We start from the raw sequence: 21,426 nt of genomic DNA, 5'->3' as shown, positions 1-21,426 counted from the left end.
AAGTAGTTTCTGACATGTACTTGTAGATCATCCTCATATCTGATAGTTATTGCTGTATGGATTGGTATACTGTTTGCAACTGTAAAAACATTGCAGTGAGCTGAATTGGTCTGGCCTTGCTTTAGACAAAAAGAACTAGGCCTATGTAGGGATTGAATGAATCACTATGAGTCTGAGTCTGAAACTAATTTATAGGTGACCTTTTGATACCTGGTTTTGAGTTTCATTTTTCTGCATTGTTATTGCTTGTGAAGGTTACATCATCTTGGGTGTGTCTTTTTCTCCCATTCCCCAGAATGGAGTTCAATTGTATGAATGTATACCTCACCGTCAATTAATTCAAATCATGCAATAGACATAATTTAATCTTAAAATATTGCAAGCTAATTAGTACACTTTTGGAGTTGGCAGAAGTTTGATTGAAATACCTTGGTTTGAGTTGCAAAGTTTTTCATGAAATGGAAGTACTGGTGGTACCTAAACACTGCTAGACCTAATATGAACACGCTGCATAAATATCTGTACCTTGAAAGAAGACAGTTATATAAACTAGTGTAATTCTTCTGATAGGTTATTTCAATTTCGGTAATATTACAATGGGATTAAAATGGTTTGATTCTCTCTTATTATATGCACAAATTTTCAGTGAAAAATTTAATGCCTTTTTTTGAAGGAGCACCAATTGACTGAACTTTTTCCTAGTTTGTACCTGTATCCCAAATAGTGTGCCTTGTGTTAGCCATAGTGATGCTGAAGATGGGGCATTACAGAGCAGTTACTTGATGAAACTTTTCACTCATCATTTCTTCCTTGTAGATTGCTCTAGTCTAAGATGTGGAGCAGCTAGTGAGATAAGTTTATAATGTGTGGTTATCGTTATGATTTAATGTCCTTCTTTTTATGAGTATTTTTCTAAAGAGTTGGCAACAAAGGTGCATAATAAACCTTAGCAGGTTGTATGAGATGTTCAGATCAAACAGAAATTAAGCTGACATTTTGGGCTAAACTATAGCTTGCTAAATCCTGATTTATTATTTGCCTTTGGCTTGACCCCATAGTTGACTGGGCTTATGCAGTATACACTAATGTTTGCTTCAAACAGTATATTAGTAAAAAAAACCCAATCATTTTATAGCTTAATACAATGTGTTTCCCAACTTGAGCAACTTTAAGATGTATGGCCCCCAACTTCCAGAATTTCCTAGCCAGTATGGCCATTCTAATAATTCTAGCAGTTGAATTCCTCATGCTCAAAGTTGCCATGGATGGAAACCACTTATTTATTCCTTACATTTTCTACAAAACACCAGGGTATAAAGACAAGAATCATATGTTCTTCCAGAGGTGGAACTACAACTCCAGGATTCCCCAGCTACCAAAAACCTTAGCAAGCCTTCCGCAGTGAAGGCTGCTGATAACAAGGAGAAAAATTTATTCTCCCCCCCCCCCCAATATTTGCTACATCAAATGGAGTGACTCTCAGAAAGAGATTTGGGAATTTGCAAGAATTACAGCTGTTCTATTAGAAAACCATTCATATAACACTGAATATAGCCTTTAGGAAGAAGGCTGGCTACTCTGAAGAGTACTACTACTTAGGAAGAAGGATGGCTACTCTGAAGTGTAAATAATGGACTGTGTTGTTTTTTTCCAAGCTAAAGTAGAAAGAAGAGAGTCATAGTTTCTTTACTTTTACAGTTAATTCTTTTCCATATAAATTCAGTTTAGATAAAAACCATAGTTTTGAGCCCTTTGTGGAAGCTTTGTTTTGAAGTTTCATTGATGTGAATGATTAGCTGATGTGTTGTACAAATTAAAACATTTTTTCTAGAAAGCAGGATAGTTGTAGAATAGGGTGAGTAAATCCTCTTTATCAATCTGAGGTCAACTAGTTCTCAGCTGAATAGCATGTTCAGACTTGCTCACCAGCATTCATGTTCTTATTGCAGAATAAGGAGCAGCAACACCAGGGATGTATTTTCTAATGAATTGGGTGCCCTGATTGTTCTTTGAAAGGCAATAGAACAAAAAAAATGTGAAGCCTCAAAATAAATGAATTATAATGATTATTTGGATTTAGTAGAAGGATTGTCTAGGTTCTTATATTATGTGTTGTAATAAAATAGAAACTTGTAGAAAAAAATGTAAAAAAGAGTGCCAATTCACCAATGCTTTATTATACATCATAAACAAAGTCCTGTACTTTTAAAAGTTTTTGATTATTGATGGTATTAAAGCTTATTGCTTTATAATTCTTGTGATTTATTTATATTTTTAACTAAGATCCACTAATAAATAGTTTTAATATCTGTGAAGTGATGAACTTCGTGGGTATTACTTCTGGTGTTAATCTAAGAGATAGGATTTCACTTATGAGTGAAATCATGAGAGTAAGTGTATGAAAAACCCACATGAGTTGTGTCGGTGACTGGTGGTATTTTACAAAAATAGTGATACTCAACTTGCTGTTTGCTTTGTTACAGACATGCTGAATTATATTTTTCACAAAGTATCTTGTCTGTCTGTCCTCTCTCTCTCTCTCTCTCTCTCTCTCTCTCTCTCTCTCTCTCTCTCTCTCTCTCTTTCTCTCCCTCCCTCCCTCCCTATCTACCTACCTACCTACCTACTGTGGGAAATCTTTATTTTGGCTTATTAGCGTTTTATCATCTGGAATTGAGTTTCTAAATACGTGTTGTTGTTGGAAAAACCAGTTTGACAATGATAATGTGTAAAAGACAGCTGAAGAAAGTATATATCCAACAACTTTCCTCCTGTAAAGCACTGAAATAAAAGTGAAGCACTGGAAAAACAAGTGTCCTTTACAAACAGCTGCTGTAAATATTTCCCATGTCTGTTCAAAGACCCCAGCAAAAGCTAATGATTAGGAAATAACAGGCAATAGTAGGCTTGAATACCACAGGAAATGTGCCCTTATAATTGGGAATGGACTCACGCTGCTGCTCTCTAGAAACCTTGTGAGACAGTCTGTTGTGAAGGCTTCTTTTACTTTATTCATATTTCAGCATTTCAAGAGCCACGTATAAATTATGCATGTTCCCTGTGTTTCTGGAAAGGGATGGTAATGGGGAAACCAGTTGTGTGTGAAAATACTTTGAACAACTTGAGATATTATACTTGACAAAATATTTTTTACTGTACATTCTACTTCAGTGAAGTCTTTATCCTTTACTCTGGGATAAGAATTCTGCTATTTATTCCGCTGCTGCTGCTGCTATATGTTAAACATTCTGCCTACATTTCTCTTTTGCCCATCTTTCCCCCAACTGTGGTATGCTTTCTGTTCTAAATAATATTTCATACATAGTGATGAAGTGGTTGTAATCCACAAAAGCTTCTTTTCCAATAAAATTGTTAGTCTTTAAGACACCACATAACTCCTTGTTTTTGTTACAGTATAATAACATGTCTAGCCACACTTGGAATTATTAGAAATTACATATACACAATTTTGAAGTTACTGATATCGCCATTTCTATATTTAATATTGTTTATTTTTGAAAAATAGGGTTGGCTAATAGGCGTTCCTCAATATTGTAATAGATGTTTCTTTTTAAGTAGATAAACAGTATTTTTAGTGTTCAGTGTTTCAAAGTACAATGTTTATTTAAACATGACCATTGCCGGTTAGTAAATCATTTTCTCCTTTAAGAGGCTTCCCCAAATCTGGTGTCATTTTCATGAATTTGCACTGTAGCTCTTAGTATGTGGTACCTTTTGGTACCAGAAAATACAACATCTTGAAATTGAAAATGTCTGTAGCATGATTGAGTAGTTGTCCAGCTTAAGTGAAATTTTCAGAGGATTGTGTGCAAAAGCTTACATTTGAAGTATTTTCTACCTATTTTCCCACATTCAGCACTTACAATATCAACAAACATATGTTACATGTTGCATGATTGAGTGCAGGAGCCTTGTAGGAGGGAGAGCTATGCTTGACCATAATGGGGGGAAAAAGTCTGCTTAGCATCCTTTCCACCTAATACATTTTATTAGAAGGCTCATATGCTTTTCTGATATGTTGTTTACTTCCTCAGTATGTGTATGTAAAATGCATATATCTCCTAGTTGATAGAATGAGGGCAATTTTCTATGGCTCTAGCCTGATAGAGTTGCATGATCATACAAAGGATAAAATTGATCTTTGGTTCTGTTTCCAGCATCCTGTCCCACAATATTGTTCTTACTATTTGGCAACAAATAGTATGTATGCCACAGATGAAACTATGGTTGGTAGTTTAGCCTTCATCTTTTCTGTATTCATAAAAAGTATATGAAACTTTGTTGACAAAAACCATGATGGGTGTTTGGAAATTGTATTGGTAATAATATCTGATGATGCATATGTAAGGTTGTGACTTGAAAGTTAAGAGGAGTAAATGTTAAGGAGCATAAATTAACACATGAGTGAAAACAAAATAGGTAACTATGAAACTAAGAGAAAGAGAAAGGATGCATTATATATTAATGATGGAAACCTGATGTTATGGTCTAGAATTGATGAATGCATGCAGGGAAGTTAATGTGGGGACCTAATTATGATTAACTGTTAAACTACATATGAGAATGTTGGTATTATTTAAAGTTGGTACGATATAGTGCCCATAAAATTAGAAATCCAAAATGGCTGTATTTGCATATTATACATGGGCAGTGATAATAAAATGATTTAAGATGAGTTTTAGAGAAAATTGTTACAACATTCTGATTTAATATATCAGAGGGAAAATGATGGGTGACAGAACGGTATGAGTAAGTACAGAGAAAGGAACACAACCTTTCGAGAACCAATGTGAATGAATATGGTGATGGAGAAAGATATATTTATTAGAAAAAAATGTTTTTTGCAAATACATACATTTAGCCAGAACACTACTTATGTACCTGGAAAAATAATTAATCAAAAAGCATGATTGATATGACTGCTTAAAATGAATGAGAAAATTGGTGGACTGATGATGAAATGGTTTTGAATATGGAAGGGACCATTATTTGGTGGTGTTAAGAGAGCGTCTTGGGAAAAATGGGAATGGACAAATAGAAAAGAAGTGAATGCACTACTATTCTATAGTAGAATAATTACAGGAAGGAAAAATATAGGCCTCTATTAAAAAGTATTAGAAAGATAGATTAATCTCCAAACATAATGTAAGAAGTAAATATTAAGAAGGATGATATGGAAAATACTTGGAACTGAATGAAAATAATTGTAAGAAGTAGAATAAGCGTGGAACAGTTTTTACGGAAAAGAAAATTTATTTTGAAAACTAGGTCTTAGCAGGGAACCTCCAGTAGATTTAATGTAATTAAAAATAAAAGGTATGAAATGAATTAGGTTGAAAGTGAAGTGAGGTAATGTTGGAATGCACATTTTAGAAATGTCTATGTAAATGATAGTGATGTTATAAAGAGTGCAATTAAAATAAGGAATGTCAATTTCTATAAGAAAAAAGAAGAAAATGCTAAATGTAAAGAATAATAATGAAAAATAACATGGTGGAATATATGGCACTGGTGGAGAAATGTTAAAATATGAATCATTAGGAAGTCACTGCTGCTTTATGCAAGATAAAGAAAATATAGACCTGATTTTTGCTCTTCAATAGGTAATTAAGAAAACCATGAGTATGAATTTAGGTTGCTTTAGAAAATGTGTATGTTAAAATAAACAACCTTGAATTATTGCATGCAATAGGAGAGAATGGTAGTTGCCTCATGGATAAGAGTAGTATATGATGGAGGTAGAGTATACCTGAGAATAAACAGAATAGTTTGGCATTGAGTAAAATTAAACAAGGATCGCAAGTAAAAAATGCAAGTAGAAAAATAGGGATCATTTTGGTGGGAAGGTAACAGTGCTCCATGCGCCTTCGGCGTTTAGTCATGCCCACACAGGTGTCTACGGACAGCACTGGCTCTTTGGCTTAGAAATGGAGATGAGCACCACCTCTACAGCTGGAAACAACTAGCATGCATGTACGGGGAACCTTTATATTTACCTATGATGTTTCCCTAGCTCAGTGTTTTTTAAAGTTGGCAATTTGAAAATATATGGCTTTCAACCCTCAGAATTTCCCAGCCATACTTTACCATGTGTCATGCTAACTTTGGAAACATTTACTCTAGTTGTTTAAAATATTTGTGGAATAAATAAAAAATATTGTGATATTAAGGAGGGGTGCTGTTGTGGAAGTGAATATACATGTGTTTTTACATGAAAACTCTAAGAATTTGAAGTCAATCTTCACCTCAGATTACATTTTCTAATACTAGTCACTAATTGGACCTAAAATTAATGTATCAGTTGCATCCGACAGGCAAAATTGAATGAATACTTACAACTTATACATAAAGAGTGAGAACCTAGAGTAAACACATGAATTTTATCATCCAGTGTTAGCAGATAGACCTGTTATGTCATGGGTGTCAAACTCGATCATGTCATGTGATGTATTGCAACATATCACAACATTTTTTGTCTTTGCGGAGTCAGGGTGGGTGTGGCCTGCGCATGACAAATCTGGCTTGTGGGCCGCCAGTTTGACACTCCTGTGTTATGTTGATGCTATGGTTATCCTTTCCATAGTATTAAGGAACTTTTTCCAACTTTTTCTTTTCTAAAGGAATTTCTTTCAAATCCTTGTATTAAGTAGCTAAGAGAAAAACTGAATAACAGTTATATAAAAATAAAAGTAGTAGCCTTCAGCTAAAGTACATTTATTTTATATACTCAAATAATGTGTTGTATGCAAGTGTATTATTTAATACAGCATGCTTTGTAGGATGTTTTTAATACTTTTGTGCTTCCCCATATGACAGTGATAAAGCACAAAAGTGCTTTAATAATATACTTAATATTGTATGTAGGGTGTAAAGAATTTCTGGTCAAAGCAGAAATAAAGTGAAGGTCCCCTAGATGACTTTCTGCACCAATTTATAAGGAGAAATGTTAAGATATGATGTTACAAAGATAATAGGTAGTATCCGGTCAGTTAAGAAGAATGAATTGAAAGAAATCCAGATGGATGTGTGGTTCTTTATTAGATGTTAGGAGAAAGATAAAAATATGTTCAGTTTAGTATGGAATTCTTAATAAGTGAATGTATTAAAATAAGAAAGAGGGATAAAGAGATACGGGTGCTGAGTGAATTAAATATAAATATGAGTGACCAGTATATTAAGAAGGATGGGTTGTAGAGCGTGAATGAATGAAAAGCAATAATTATTTGGAGAAAAACCAAAAGGGTTGAAAAGAAGAAAGGAAAGGAAATATTAGGGTTGGATGAAGTTGAAGAGAATCTGAAAAAGAGACAGGTAAAAAAATTAAAATACAAAGGTGTGCAGAAGTAGGCTTAAAGGGTTGTATATTAAGTATGGGCATTCTCTCTTTATTTGTGGACAATTCCACAAGTATTGTGAAGGAGCTCTGTCTCTTCCTGGATGTGCACATGGGATCAAGTAAATGCTCATTGGAAAGCAGGGTCATTATGGGATAGTGATAGAGTATGATCGTTTCTGATTGTGTCAGAACTTGAGGTACAGAGGATTCTTGTTATTTGTGGAAATTAACATTCTATAAAATCACCATGAACGCTGAATTAGTGAATACCAAAATCTCAGATGGGAATGTGTGTGTTGGATAATTCAACTTTTTCACTTTTCTTACTGTGCGTGAATGACAGTTCTGTGATTGTTGATTTCGCAATTACAAATAAATTTTAGCAAGTAAACAAATTTGCAAATTTGGAATCTAAAAATAATGCAAATTGACTGTATTATCTAAACTGGACTGTACAAATCTGCTTGCAGTATTAAAAATCGACTGTAAACTTAGATGAAACTATTGTGGAAAGTATATATGATGTTTGTATTAGAACACAGACATATTAGGAATTGCTTTTGTTTTAAGAATAGTTACAGACCTATGTGTTGTAATTTTCAGAAAAAGGCAATAGGGGAAATAATAAACAATCCAGTTCATATTTTGAAATCTTTAGCTACTTGTTCAGTAATAAATGAATATTGTCAAACAACTGTGGAAAAGATGTAAAACAATTTTAAGTTCTAAATAATATTTAGAACACTTAAATACTTCCTTATATAGTAATATGAGATTATGTTTAAACACCTTGTTTAAAGCTGCATATATGAATAAACATTAAATGGATTCACACATTAAAGTTTAACTATTAAACTATTTGTAGATTATTAAACCAAAATGCTGAATTTAAACACATTAAAACCAACTATATATTTTTGTCTGATATGTCACTCTAGAATAAATTTCTTTTTCCCCCCTCTTTGTCTTATATCTTATATTAATTCTGATTTAGGGGGAAAACTGTCTTGCCATTTGAATAAATAGCTATTACCCAAAGAATAATACCAATATTATATTTTTGTAGTCCCCCCCCCCCTGCCCCTATATGTCTATGTTTTTTAAAGAACTCTACATCTATCATTAATGGAACAAAAGTACAATTTTTAAAAATGAGTTTTTAAATCTGGAAACTCTCCAGATTCAGGAATTGATTCAACTCTATAATTCAGTTAGAAAATAAAATTTATTCAGTTATATACTCTCCTGCAAGTGGTTTAGCTTTCTAACAATATGGGCAATTAAATAGTTAGTGTCAGCTGTGCTGGGAAAAAATGTTTGTCACTGTTTGATCATGTGCTAAGAAAGGTATGCGGAGATCTCTGGTATAGGTATTTATTTTGCAAATGTTATTATAATATACAGTACCAAATTAGGAATTCAGTTTTGAATTAATGCTATATTTTGTGTTGAATAAAGGAGAATTGCCCTATTTACAATTCTGAATTTATAGACAAAGAATGCTAGAGGAATATCTATTATAGGTCTTTAGCAGAATAGCGTGTTTTATTAGTTAATTTCTGGTTAATTTTCCTTGGAAATTCTTTTTAAATATGATGTTAACTTCTCAAACATTGACTGAGCTTTATTCTACAAATGATTCCTTATACAGTAGAACCTCTGGTCACGAACGCTTCTGACCACGACCAATTGGGTTCTGCCAAAACATTCACACACACACCCGGCGGCCAATTTTCCCTTCTGCGCCATTTTTTATAAGCGCCAAATTTCCAAAATTAGCTTCAGGTCATGACCAAATCGGTTTGTGAACAAAGTTATGGAACAAATTATGGTCGTGACCAGAGGTTCTACTGTACCAAGATTCAAAACTTACTTTCCAAATATAGATCTATGGACAACAACAAAAAAACAACTTAAGGGCCTCCATTTAAGAATATTATTATAGTTAATAATCAGTACAGTAGTACCAAAAGTTTTATGCAGTTTTACAATGTCTATAAAGGAGCTTGTTGCATGTAGCCAGTCTTGGTTGATCTCTAGGGAGCTAAAACAGAAATACCCTGAGTAGAACTTGGACCTGATACCACCAGAAAAACCCACAGCTGTAGTTTAGAGTGGGAAGTTGAACAAGCATTTTGGAAAAAGCACTGAAAACCCCTTTTTATATTGTTACCAAGACACTTAGCAGGATGGGCCTATAAAACCATTGATGTCAAGCCTGACACAGAGGGGATTTTGCCTTAATCAAAGATGTTTACAAGGGCATACCTTTTAAGAGGTTCATGCTAAGAAGATTTAAATTATGCATGTCAGAACAAGAAATCCAAAAAATTTCAGTAGGGCTGAAAATATATCTTCAGCAAGGTAAGCTTGCAGGTTATATGGAGTGATCCTATGTTCTGTAAAACTACACAGATGTATCATTGTAGTCACCACTGTATGACACTGTGTTGACTGTTGTTTGTGTACGTCGCCCCGAGTCCCTGTGGGGAGAGGGGGCGACTAATAAGTTTAAATAAATAAATAAATAAACCACAACTTGAGGGCGGTTTTTCCTTCATGTCCCTAATATGAGGACAAGATTTAATGCCTCACTAGATTTAATAAAAGGCTGTTAAAATAACAGCATAAGGTCGTGATGGCAAACCTATGGCACACGTGTCCGAAGTGGCACAAGTAGCCATGACACCTGGCATGTGCGGCATCACAGGTTCCTCTTCTAGGTTCTGGCGCATATGCGTACAACTATCAGCTGGCTTTCGTGCATGTGGCAGTGTTGGAAACTGGAAGAGCTGGTCTTCCGTTTTCCTGCGTGAGCAAGCGCTTCGGCCAGCTGATCATTGTGCGTGGATGCGCACCAGAAGCCTGGAAAACTACCTGGCATGTACATGCCAGAAACTGGAAATTCATTTTAGGGCACGTCCATGCTCCCTAGGCAGCTCCTCTTCCAGGTTGCGGTCCAGACGAGCATGCACGCTCCCTTTTTGGCACTCGGTACCGAAAATGTTCGCCATTACCAGCATAAGGTAAAACTGCATCTAGAACTACTGGTGTTCTCTAGGAGTGTTAGAGCTAATCTGTTGTCTGATGTTTAGCTATATCTAATAATGAGTCCATAACTACATTCTGCCAATTCTGAGTTAAATGTCGACCAATGCTAGATAGTTTCCGATGTTCTGTTGTTGGTTGGGAGATATTCACAATTTCTTTGTTAGCAATATTTTTGAGTTCTTCAATAAGTCCTTGCAAAATCTATATATTTCAGAAGTTTTGGTTGTTGGATGTCATAAAGAGAGGCATGAAACCTGGTTTCTTCTAGCAGAATAACACATTGCAGAGAAAAATTGGACAGTTATATATAAGAACTGGAAGAAGTTAGCTAAAATCTTTCAAACCTGCAAAACATTTTAAAATTTATTTTATTCTGTTTGACTAAAGAAAAGATCATAACTACATATGTAAGTAACTGGAAGTCTTTTATGGACTTTTTGCTTACAACAGAAACAAATAAATTCATGATTTATGGGTTTGATACTAATTAGAAAGGATAGATATGCAAAGAATGGAGCCATCTATAACGTTAGAGAAGATAAAATCTAAATGCATTTATGTTTGCTCCAAAAAAGATCTTAAGCCACCTTATTTTTCTTCCTTTTATTTTCTTCAGTTTACTGATTACTTTTTGTTTACTTTCCTTTTTCTCTTTAAATTGTATTGTTTTTCTTTTTAAAAACTTATATAATACAAATTAATTAAAATAAAATATTTTTTATTAAATGTATATAGCTGCCTATTTTGCCATACTGTCTTTGAATAACTGACACAGTTAAAAAACAAGCAGCAATGAAAATAAAACTTAATAGCCAATGTTAAACAGTTAAAACATCTGGGACTGACAGTCTGATCCTTAAACCCAGTAACACTTTTTATTAAAATATTTGCTATTAATGAAATGATTGATAGTTTCTTGATTTCCTAGTACAACATTACATTTCTTACAATGAATTTTTATAACAGTATTTAGTATTTTTTAAAAATTTTATATATTATTGCTTGAATATAAGAATCATGTGTAAATATTTACCCTTTTTAAATTTAGAATTTTATAGTGCTAGTCATGGGAGTCTTCCAGGATAAACTGCGCAAGGAGCTAGATAAAAAAAACTTTTGAAGTCCTTCTATTTGGTTTTCAAGGCCAACTTCATTTAATGTTTGTGAAATGAACCATAGGCTGAGATCAATATATGGCAGCTTATGGTAAATATGTACACTTTTTTCCCCTTTATCCCTCTTTGTTTTTAGAGTTGTTAACAGATTAAAGGGATTTTAACTGACTAATAAAATTTTAAAGCATTAATTCACCATAATTACCAGCTTATTGGGGTGCCTTCTGAATATCCTTGGCTCCTCTTGCAGCTGAGATGGTTAAACAGCCAAGAACAATTCTGTTTGTGGATTGATTAATTATTATATGTCAGTCTGTAGCTGCTGCTGTTCATAACAAGACAGACTTTGTTCTTATTACTTTTTGTTAAAATGATGAACCTATCTGTCCTACTTTGTAAAAAAAAAACAACACCAAAACTTTTCCACCACTCTCAGGAAGGAATCTTCTAGAATTTCATCAGTCTTTTTGACAGCTTACTCTAAAATAGGAATGAATACACTTAATGCATTTTCACACGTACCTCCTTTGTGAAAAAACTGGAATTCTAAAGAATTTTTATTGTGACATAATGTTAATCCATTCTGGGTATATGGCACTTTGCCTTTACAGTTTATCTCTTGCATCCTTACAAAATAAATTAATATGGGTAAAGGGAATGTTTTATTCATATGCTAACTTCTTAATAATTGAGGAATATTTCTGTCTGAAATCTATGTAGAAATGCACCAATATGGAAATAACAGTTTTTATTTTAAAGGGTGGACACATTATTGTTGTAATCTTAGCAAATCTCTTGAGAAGATATAATAATGATGCAATGTATATCCCATAATATGTCTTCAGGAATACAAAGTACTGATTTGCAGTTCTTTGCGATTCTCTAAAGACAGCTGTAATGCTGTTTTTTTCACCTTTTTACTATGTAGTTCCATAGTATTGTTAAGACTGAAGGAATTCTGAAATCTCTGCTCATTAATTTGAAGCAGGAATTTTTTTCTTTGTATTGCATAAGATGCAATAGTAAAAACTAGACCATTTAAACATTTATCTGAGAAATTTTCTTCCTTGTACTTAAAGAAAAAAATAATTAAAAAATTAAATATTTTGAAATCTAGAAAAAGCAGGTCTGGGAAGAATGCTTCCATGAATCTAATTAGTTGGTTAAATACTTATTTAGCACTATTGCAGAAACAAAATTTTCTCAAATTATTGAAGTGTAAATAGGTACGTTTGCTAAGTATAATATAGAATTGTTGAATTAAATCTTATCATTTGGTTGAAAAAACTTTGAAATTACAATTTTTATGAATTACTTATGGATGTGTTTAAATGTGCTTTTTATGACCTGTGTACAGATGTTGTATAAATATCTTTCTGGATCAATTTATGGTTGCAAATATTTCTGAATTTTAATACAGCTACCATTTTGAAAGAAACTATTTCAAATCTCCTTTGTGGCAGTTACATAGTAATTAACTTCTCTGCCTTTCCACAAACTCTTGTTTCTTCCATAAACAATGTTTTTAATCAATAAATCCCAAAATCAGCAGTTCATTTTAATCTATTTTCAGTAAAAAATTTGTAAGAGGCTTTCAGCCTATTATAAAAGGAGTTGATCCAAGGAACTCCTTGATCCAACAAGTGAACTTGTCCATTTCTGCTAACTGAGCCATTTTATCAGGTGGTATCCCTACCCCGTCTGTGCATGCACTCAGCCTACCACGCATGCACGTTGGCTAAAAAAGTGCCTAAATGTGACGGCATAGAACCGGAGCGGGTGGGCAAGCCCACTCACGATTTCCACTACCTATTCGAGTGAACCAGTCCAAACAGGCAGTATACCGCCTATGTATCTTACGTATTTTTATTTATTAATTAAATGTTTATGCCATCCATCTCCCCTATAAGATGATCCTGGCAGCCATTACTTCATTATTGGTGATTTTAGCTTTCCATCTTCGTGCATATAATAGTTTCACTGCATTTCACTTCTGCTTTTTACAATCTCATCTACGAGATTAAGAAAATTATGTTATTACTACATGCTGCCAATTCTCTCTACAGCAGGAAAACCTCCTGGAATTGTAAGAAGTGTCAAAACAGCCCAAGTTAGCTGTGGCTTCTAAACACTAGTTTGGCTTTGAAGAGAACTTTGCTAAGTATGTTGTGTGGAAAATCAGTCAAATTGTGTGGGTTTTATATTACTTTACTGAGATTTTGATTCACTTAAAAAATTAACTATACAATGTGACCTGTTGGGTAATCCTTATTTGCCATACAATACAGACTATGCTCCCTTAGCAGAAACCTGGTGGAGGCTTTTCCTCTCCTCTGCTGACCCACGGAACTACCTGCTACGTTGTTGGGAAATGCATGAGGAAAACTGTATATCTGCTCCCCAACTGGTATTTCCTCAAGATTTCCTCTTCAAATGTTGGAATCCCCCAGCTAACCCTACCTGCAGTTTTCCTTCACTTGCTGCCCACTGCTGTCAGATTCAGCCTTGGGTCCAAAGCAGCCAATCCCTGCTTCCTGTTGGGTCTTTCCGCCAGCTGATTGTTCATAGCGGCCAGACGGAGGAAAGAAAGAGGGTTATGGCCCTCCTATCTTCCCTTCCCTCCATACATGTCCCTGGGAAATGTAGTCAGAAATGACAATCACATTACTGTGGCTGATGGCAATGGTGTAGCAGTGCTGAAAGGGCCACAACTTTGCCAAATTTCAGTCCCAGTAATGTCTCCCAAATTTTGGACACATTTATTAAGCCCATTTGAGGTTCACTGATTCAGAAACTGTTGCCCTACGATGCACTGTTTACCAAATGGAAAGTTACAAAGAGACAGGAGAGTTTTAGTAGTATATAGATTGAAGACCATGAGATGCTTACATGCATGTGGGTCATAGGCTTGCTGTTTATTGAGAAATTTACTGTAGACTTCAGCCCTGGCCTTTAGTGTTCTCTTTTTAGTACTTTCCCTTTGTTTTTTATATATTGTATACTGTGATATTAATGGATTTGGAGTTATATGGAAAAGTACTAAATTACTTTTTCTTTACCTTTAGTACAATTGTGTGTATTTGATTTGTAAGAAAATACAGTATACAGTTTCAAACTGTATATTGCATATTTTGCCATCTGTTGCAAGTCACTTGTGGAATGTGTGGGAAAGTAAGTAGGGATGTGAGAGAGACTGAACTGAAGATATATTTTGACAGCCAAGCTATTATGTTGCATGATTTCTTGTGCTTTGCAATGCATGTGGTCCTTCCCCCAAGTATTTTAACTTCACACTACATTCATGATTGTTCACTATCCTGATGGCAGCAGTTACAAGTCACTAGTCCTGCTGTTCTGTTCATTTATGTATCATTCACATTTGTAAGCTCCTTTCTGCAAGGACAGTAATATAGCTCTACAGAACCTAATGCCTTTCGGTTTGAACTAATATGTCATAGAGTTCATTTAAAAATTGTTGTGGATATTGACTTTTAGTATTTGCTTGAAATGAGTGCAAGGAGCCATGGTAGCGCAGTGGTTGGAATCAGTGACGTGCAGTGAGATTTATGGCTGGTGAGGCTGGTGACGTCATCAGGAAGGCGGGGAATGGGACCACGTGTGCAGGAGGCTGAGGCAGCCTCAGCCTCCTGCACACATGGTCCCATTCCCCGCCTTCCTGAGTCAACATGAAGGGGACCGCGGAGCGTGAGCCAGTGGAGCGCGAGCCAGCGGAGCGAGCTCCGCGGTCCCCTTCATATTGACTCAGGAAGGCAGGGAATCGGACCACGTGTGCCTTTTAACTTTTCCCTTTTTTTTTCTTTTAATGATAACAGCGGTGAGGCTCTGCCTCCCCTGACCGCACGTCCCTGGTTGGAGTGCAGTATTGCAGACTAACTGTCCACAGCCTGGAGTTCTATCCTGACCGGTTCAAGATTAACTCAGCCTCCATCCTTCCGCAGTTGGTAAAATGAGAACCCAAATTGTTAGCGGCAATATGCTGACTCTGTAAACCCCTTAGAGAGTGGTTTTCCATTTACAATGGAAATTCAAGTGGCATTTGTAGTCATAATTTGAGGACTACCTGTACTGCTCTATTGATTATTTAATTAATTTATATGTGTTTGTTGCACAGTTTAATATAACTTAAAAGTGTGTGACACTTGGTTAAAAATATAAAATGGAAAATATAAAATGGTCTTTGGAGAAGATGAAAATTTGGATGACTTGCAAAAGAGGAAGGTATGGAAAGGAACAGTTAACAAGGTTGCTGGTACAGACCAAACTCAATTATATTTATTTTTTTTCTATTATGTCTGTGATTTTTGTGGCTTATTATTTTTTCATCTTTTGGCTGACTTTATATAACACTGTTTATTCCAAAAAAGGAATAGGGTGATGTAGTTTACATCTGAAAATCTAATTAACTCTCGCTATGAAATAAATAGATTTAAAAATTCAATTTGTATCTTGCTTGTATTCAATTGTTAACTATTTTATATTAAAAAAAACCAGAGGTGGGTTTCTACTGGTTCAGCCCAGTTCGGCTGAACCGATAGTGGTATGCCGGTCTGGGTCTCAGAACTGGCAGCGACCCAGGCTGGCCACACCTACGAACAGGTTCTCCTGTTGCAACAGTCACCGCCACCATCTTGTTTTTCAGTTCTATTTCTATTGAACTGCGCATGCGAAGCACGCCCACCAGTGAACCAGCAGTAATGCCGGCTAGAACCCATTCCTGAAAAAAACCCTATATTTTTACATAAAAATCAAGGCTAAACATAACCTAAAATACCTAACAAATCAAACACCATAAATAAAACAAAACTTTTGGTGTTTTATTTGAATGACTCTTAGAGTATATTTAGCCATGATGTTGATTTGGTATGAAGAGCTTTTCTCTGAGTTGCTAAAATATTGTTAAAATATGATGACTTATTCTGTTGATTTATATGGAAGTCATGTAGTACTTGGTAAACATTTTAAATGGTGAAGGGGAGACAGGCAATTGTAAAATTTATGAGTTCATTTTTCTATTCACGTATTGTTTGTCAGAAATTATAATAAGATATTTTTTATGTTGTCAATTTCATAACCTTGTCAATTATTTTAATCCTGACAAATGTGTACAATGTAAATTTAAAGCTTCTATAGAGGATTGAAATGGTCTTTTTCACACATGAAATTATCTGTGGGCTTCTGTTTGAATTTCACCTGAGCCTTATTGGTTAAGATAATTTTATCCTACATTAGATTAACGGGAATCCCATGAGATTGTCCGAATTGAACTAACCATTTCAGCCATCTAGTTTTATTAGGGAAATGTTTTGAATAATATTATTATTGTGGCTGTGGGAATTGTATCTTTAATGGATTGTATCTACAGAGTAAATACATGCAAATGTGATTTTCACTGGAGACACAGACTAAAGAATTTGAATGATCAAACCTACGTTGGAGACAGTGCTGTTTATATTTAAACTGAAAATATTTCACAGTTTGACAGCCATATACTTGCAACATTACAAAATATATCAGATTATTTTGAATGCAAGTAGAGGGTTTGTGTTTATGTGTGAAGCAAAGTGGGTATGATCTTTGAATGGAATAAGTATAGTACATAGTATAGCTACCATATTGGCATGTGTACATAAACTGAAAGTGTCTTTTAGTTTGTTCAATATGAAAGAATTGAGATCTGTTTCTCGCTTGAATTAATTTGCAGGCTTTTGCAAATTAAAAAAATATATATTCTTGAATTCTAAACTAGAATTTTAAAGTCCAGTGATGCAAAGATTTATTATGCTATTTTATTTTGAATTGATACATCAAATATATCATGAATTGTAAGACAGCTAGAATTAAATGGAATGGGGATAATATAGGAAAAACCGTTAAGCAACATAAATAATATTTCTTAATCAATGGCCTTTAAGCATAAGATGAACATCTTGTGAATCCTTTTATAGAAAAGTTAAACAGAATTATGTGGGTGTCAAGTATAGACTAGACAAAGATGGAAACAGCTGGCGTTTGGCTAAAGTAAAACCAGTAGTGACCTTCCCGCTCATAACCTCATTAAAGACCCTCAGAAAAACACGTCTGAAAACCCTCTGCCCTCTGGGTCAGGAGGCCCTGAAAATCTCACCATGAGATGCCTCTTCTTTTGCAAAAATGTAGCACACTCTCCTGTGGAGACTTGTAATTGTAGTATGCTTAGCAATTAAAGAAAGCAGCTGCTGAGTTAATTCTGTAAGCTAATAACACTTTCTGATTTAGTCCCATACTTGATTCATGATACTTACGTAACATTGCTTGGTCATATGTACCTATTGTCTCCTTTCCTTTTCAACCATAGGTTTCATGTTCTACAAGGTAGCAATCTTAAATTTTGACTTTAATTTTCGGTTACATTTTTATTTCTGCGGCTTCATGGAGCCCAAGATGCATCTTGTCCTACTTCCTTAAAAAAACCATTCAAACATATTTTGAAGTGGGTTTGGGCTGGAAGTGGAAAATGATAAGACTACAGTTACCTTGGAAAGCTAGATGGGCATTTGACCCCAGTTCTGCTTATTTCTTTCAGGTAACCTGGTAGTTTGGTGTAAAAAAGGACATCTAAGTTATGGAAATGATAGAACAAATACAGTAACCTAAGATATAGGGTAAAAATGCCCAGGATCTTTTTAGAAAAAAGAATCAGAGTTACCACCTCCACTTGTGGTGTATATATAATTACATTTAATTTTCATACACCAAACTTGGCAAACAATTTGCCTCATTTAAAAAAAAAAACTGTCATACAATAAAATATATGCACAAAAATGTAATCTTCACTTACATGCACATATTTACCAGGGACGTGCGGTCAGGGGAGGCAGAGCCTCACCGCTCTCATCATGAAAATAAAAAAAAAGGGAAAAGGCGCTGAGGAGCCTTCTGCACACGTGGTCCGGGAATGGGACAACGTGTGCAGGAGGCTCCTCTAGCCTCAGCCTCCCTCCTGCACACGTGGTCCCATTCTCTGCCTTCCTGAGTCAACATGAAGGGGACCGCGGAGCGTGAGCCGCGGTCCCGCAGAGCACGCTCCGTGGTCCCCTCCATATTGACTCAGGAGTCAGGAAGGAGGGGAATGGGACCACGTGTGCAGGAGGCTGAGGCAGCTTCAGCCTCCTGCACATGTGGTCCCATTCTCCGCCTTCCTGAGTCAATATGAAGGGGACCGCAGCTCGCGCTCCCCGCGGCTTGCACTCCGCGGTCCCCTTCATGTTGACTCAGGAAGGCGGGGAATGGGACCACGTGTGCAGGAGGCTGAAGCTACCTCAGCCTCCTGCACACGTGGTCCCATTCTCCGCCTTCCTGAGTCAACATGAAGGGGACCGCGGCTCGCGCTGATGATGTCACCAGCCTCACCAGCCATAAACCTCACCGCACGTCACTGATATTTACTAATAGTCATCTTGATACCCCCATATTTTGGGGATAGAGGGTGTACAGTCTAGTTTAGAAACTCAAAAAATATATTGGAGATATCTCATTTTCCAAAAGGTATTGTAGTAGGTGAGCCAGCGTTTGATCCATAACTTTTGATCTGAATATTTTATTCTTTCATGGTATACAATAATGATTTAAATTGTTTACATATAGATTGTTTTAAAATGGGATCAGATTTAATCCGGTGGTAGGTGGTGTCTGCATTAAAGTTCGTGTGCAATAAGGCAACAAAGGATAAACTTTTGTTTTCTTCCAACTTTTCCTGAAGTGACTTAGCATTTGAGGGTTCTCAACATTTTATTTAGGAGAGCCAGTTTGGTGTGGTGGCAATAGGCTAGAAACCAGGTGACTGTGACTTCTAGTCTCTCATTAAGCACAAAGCCAGCTGTCCATTAGCCCTAGAAAGGAGGCAGATTTCTGAAATAGCCCTAGAAACAGCTTCTGAAATATCTCACTAAGAAAACAATAGGGACTTTTCCAGGCAATCTCTGAGAATCAAAGGCAATCTCTCAGGCAATGGTACACAAAAATATTTACTTAGATGGGCACATCCATATATTGATATATTAAAATATATGAATATAAAAATAGAATATTTATTTCCCATTTCTGTATTTTTATCTATCCTGATGAATAATGGGATTTATCATGTACTAAGCCAAATATGGTTTTATGAAATGAATTGCACATCAATCAACATGTACATAGATGTATGAAATATGAATGCATATATTAAATATTTTAAAAGTTAATGGATGAACTGGTTCACTATATAAGGAATGTTTATTCCTTATATACGTTTCTTCAATGTTACAGTTGATAAATTGTTCAATAAGAAATGTTGATAAATTAATTTGATGGTTTGAACTGCTAATAGATACTGTCTGAAAGTTTGTTACTGCTTTATTCAAGCCCTGTTGAATCTAACACAAATGGAATGATGTAGAAGAGGAGAAATAACAGGTGGCAAATACTGTGTGTTCAGGGAACAAATATTAAATATATAACTATGGTGTGTATGCTTTTTTTAAAACAAAAAATCATGAAAGCTTTTATGAATCAGGGATCTTCTAGTATCTTTATATTGCATTCTAGGCAATTTTCTACAGTCTCTGCTTGAACCCAGAAGTAGAAGGGACAGATAAAGCTACTTTTGCTTATCCCTTGATTGTAAAAGCTTATTTCCCGAAATGCATGGTTATAATACTATATGGGATGTGAAGCCTATTGTTTTGTTTTCAGATTCTTTTTAACATTATACTTTGAACAAGGTAATCCTTGTTGATAATTTTAAAGAATGACCAGCTATTTTAGTACTTGATGCTGGCTCCAAGTACATTCAGGATTTTTCTTAACAAGCAACCTGAAACAAATGAGGAAAGATTATGTGTTAAGCACTGGAATATCTAATTCCAAATGGAACTCGTTCTTTTAAATTGGTACATTTCTAACTTCTTCATTTCTTCCTATGGTATTTTTCTCATTTTGAAATGAGAAAAATGATGTGCCATCATGCACTGGCCTACCAGCATGTTCTACTTATCCAAAGATCATCTTCCACAGCCACTCAGGAGTTGCCAGAATTTGCCTACATCGCTTATTAGGAGCGATGGGGCCATCCTTCATGTCTTTCCTCTGATTAACTCATAGTGAAGTGAGATAAGCTGTGTGATAGAACACTGCATTTTCTTCTCTGTATAGACTTTTATTTATATTTATATTTGTCACCCATCTCATTTCAAACAATTTTGGGAGGCTTAGAACACAATATCCTGCAAAAACTGAGGAGAGAGAAATGCTCTCAAACACTTCTATGATAAAAACATTGATATTCCTTTCTTGATTTCCACTGTTATCTTCAGACTCCAGGATTCTCAAAAGAAATCTCAAAAGAAAGGAAATCCTCAAGCCCAGCCAAGAATAGAATGTGGCTTATCCTCGTACTGGTAGATTTGATGGCTCTTTTTCTTCCAGATGTTTAGATGGAGATGAGGCAGAAGAAAGAAAATGTCCATCACAGGCTCTGTGAGACTGTTATCCCCAAACAATTTCATTCTCTTGTGCCTGAAATTCTATAAATCCTTCAGTTCAAGGGAGTTTAATTCCAGCCCAGTCATTCACATGGTGACCCAAAGTTATTGTCTGTGGGCATAGAAGTGATTTTCCTCTCCCCAAAACATATACTCTAAGAAAGGTTTTTCAGTTGTCTGATATTTTAAAAGCCCTATTTAAAAATGCTTCTGTAAACTATAGGTTACAGGGATATGCATTTCAGATGATGGTAAGCCCTGCTTTCTGAAGGTAGACTCAATTACTTTCTTCTGAAAAGGATTCATAATGACAGTACTCTAACAGTCAAAAGAATAGGTCCAGATCCATGTTTAATTGTGTGATTATATTACAGAAATAATA

General features: G+C 35.3%; 1 protein-coding gene across 4 annotated transcripts in view; it reads left to right on the top strand.

The window, feature by feature from the left end:
- Positions 1–21,426, top strand: part of MAP4K4 (mitogen-activated protein kinase kinase kinase kinase 4) — a 155,690-nt gene that overhangs the window by 2,179 nt on the left and 132,085 nt on the right. The window lies entirely within an intron of this gene.

Source organism: Natrix helvetica (genome assembly GCF_964273705.1).
Source record: "Natrix helvetica genome assembly, chromosome: 3".
NCBI lineage: Eukaryota > Metazoa > Chordata > Lepidosauria > Squamata > Natricidae > Natrix > Natrix helvetica.
This window is presented reverse-complemented; position numbering and strand designations above follow the sequence as displayed.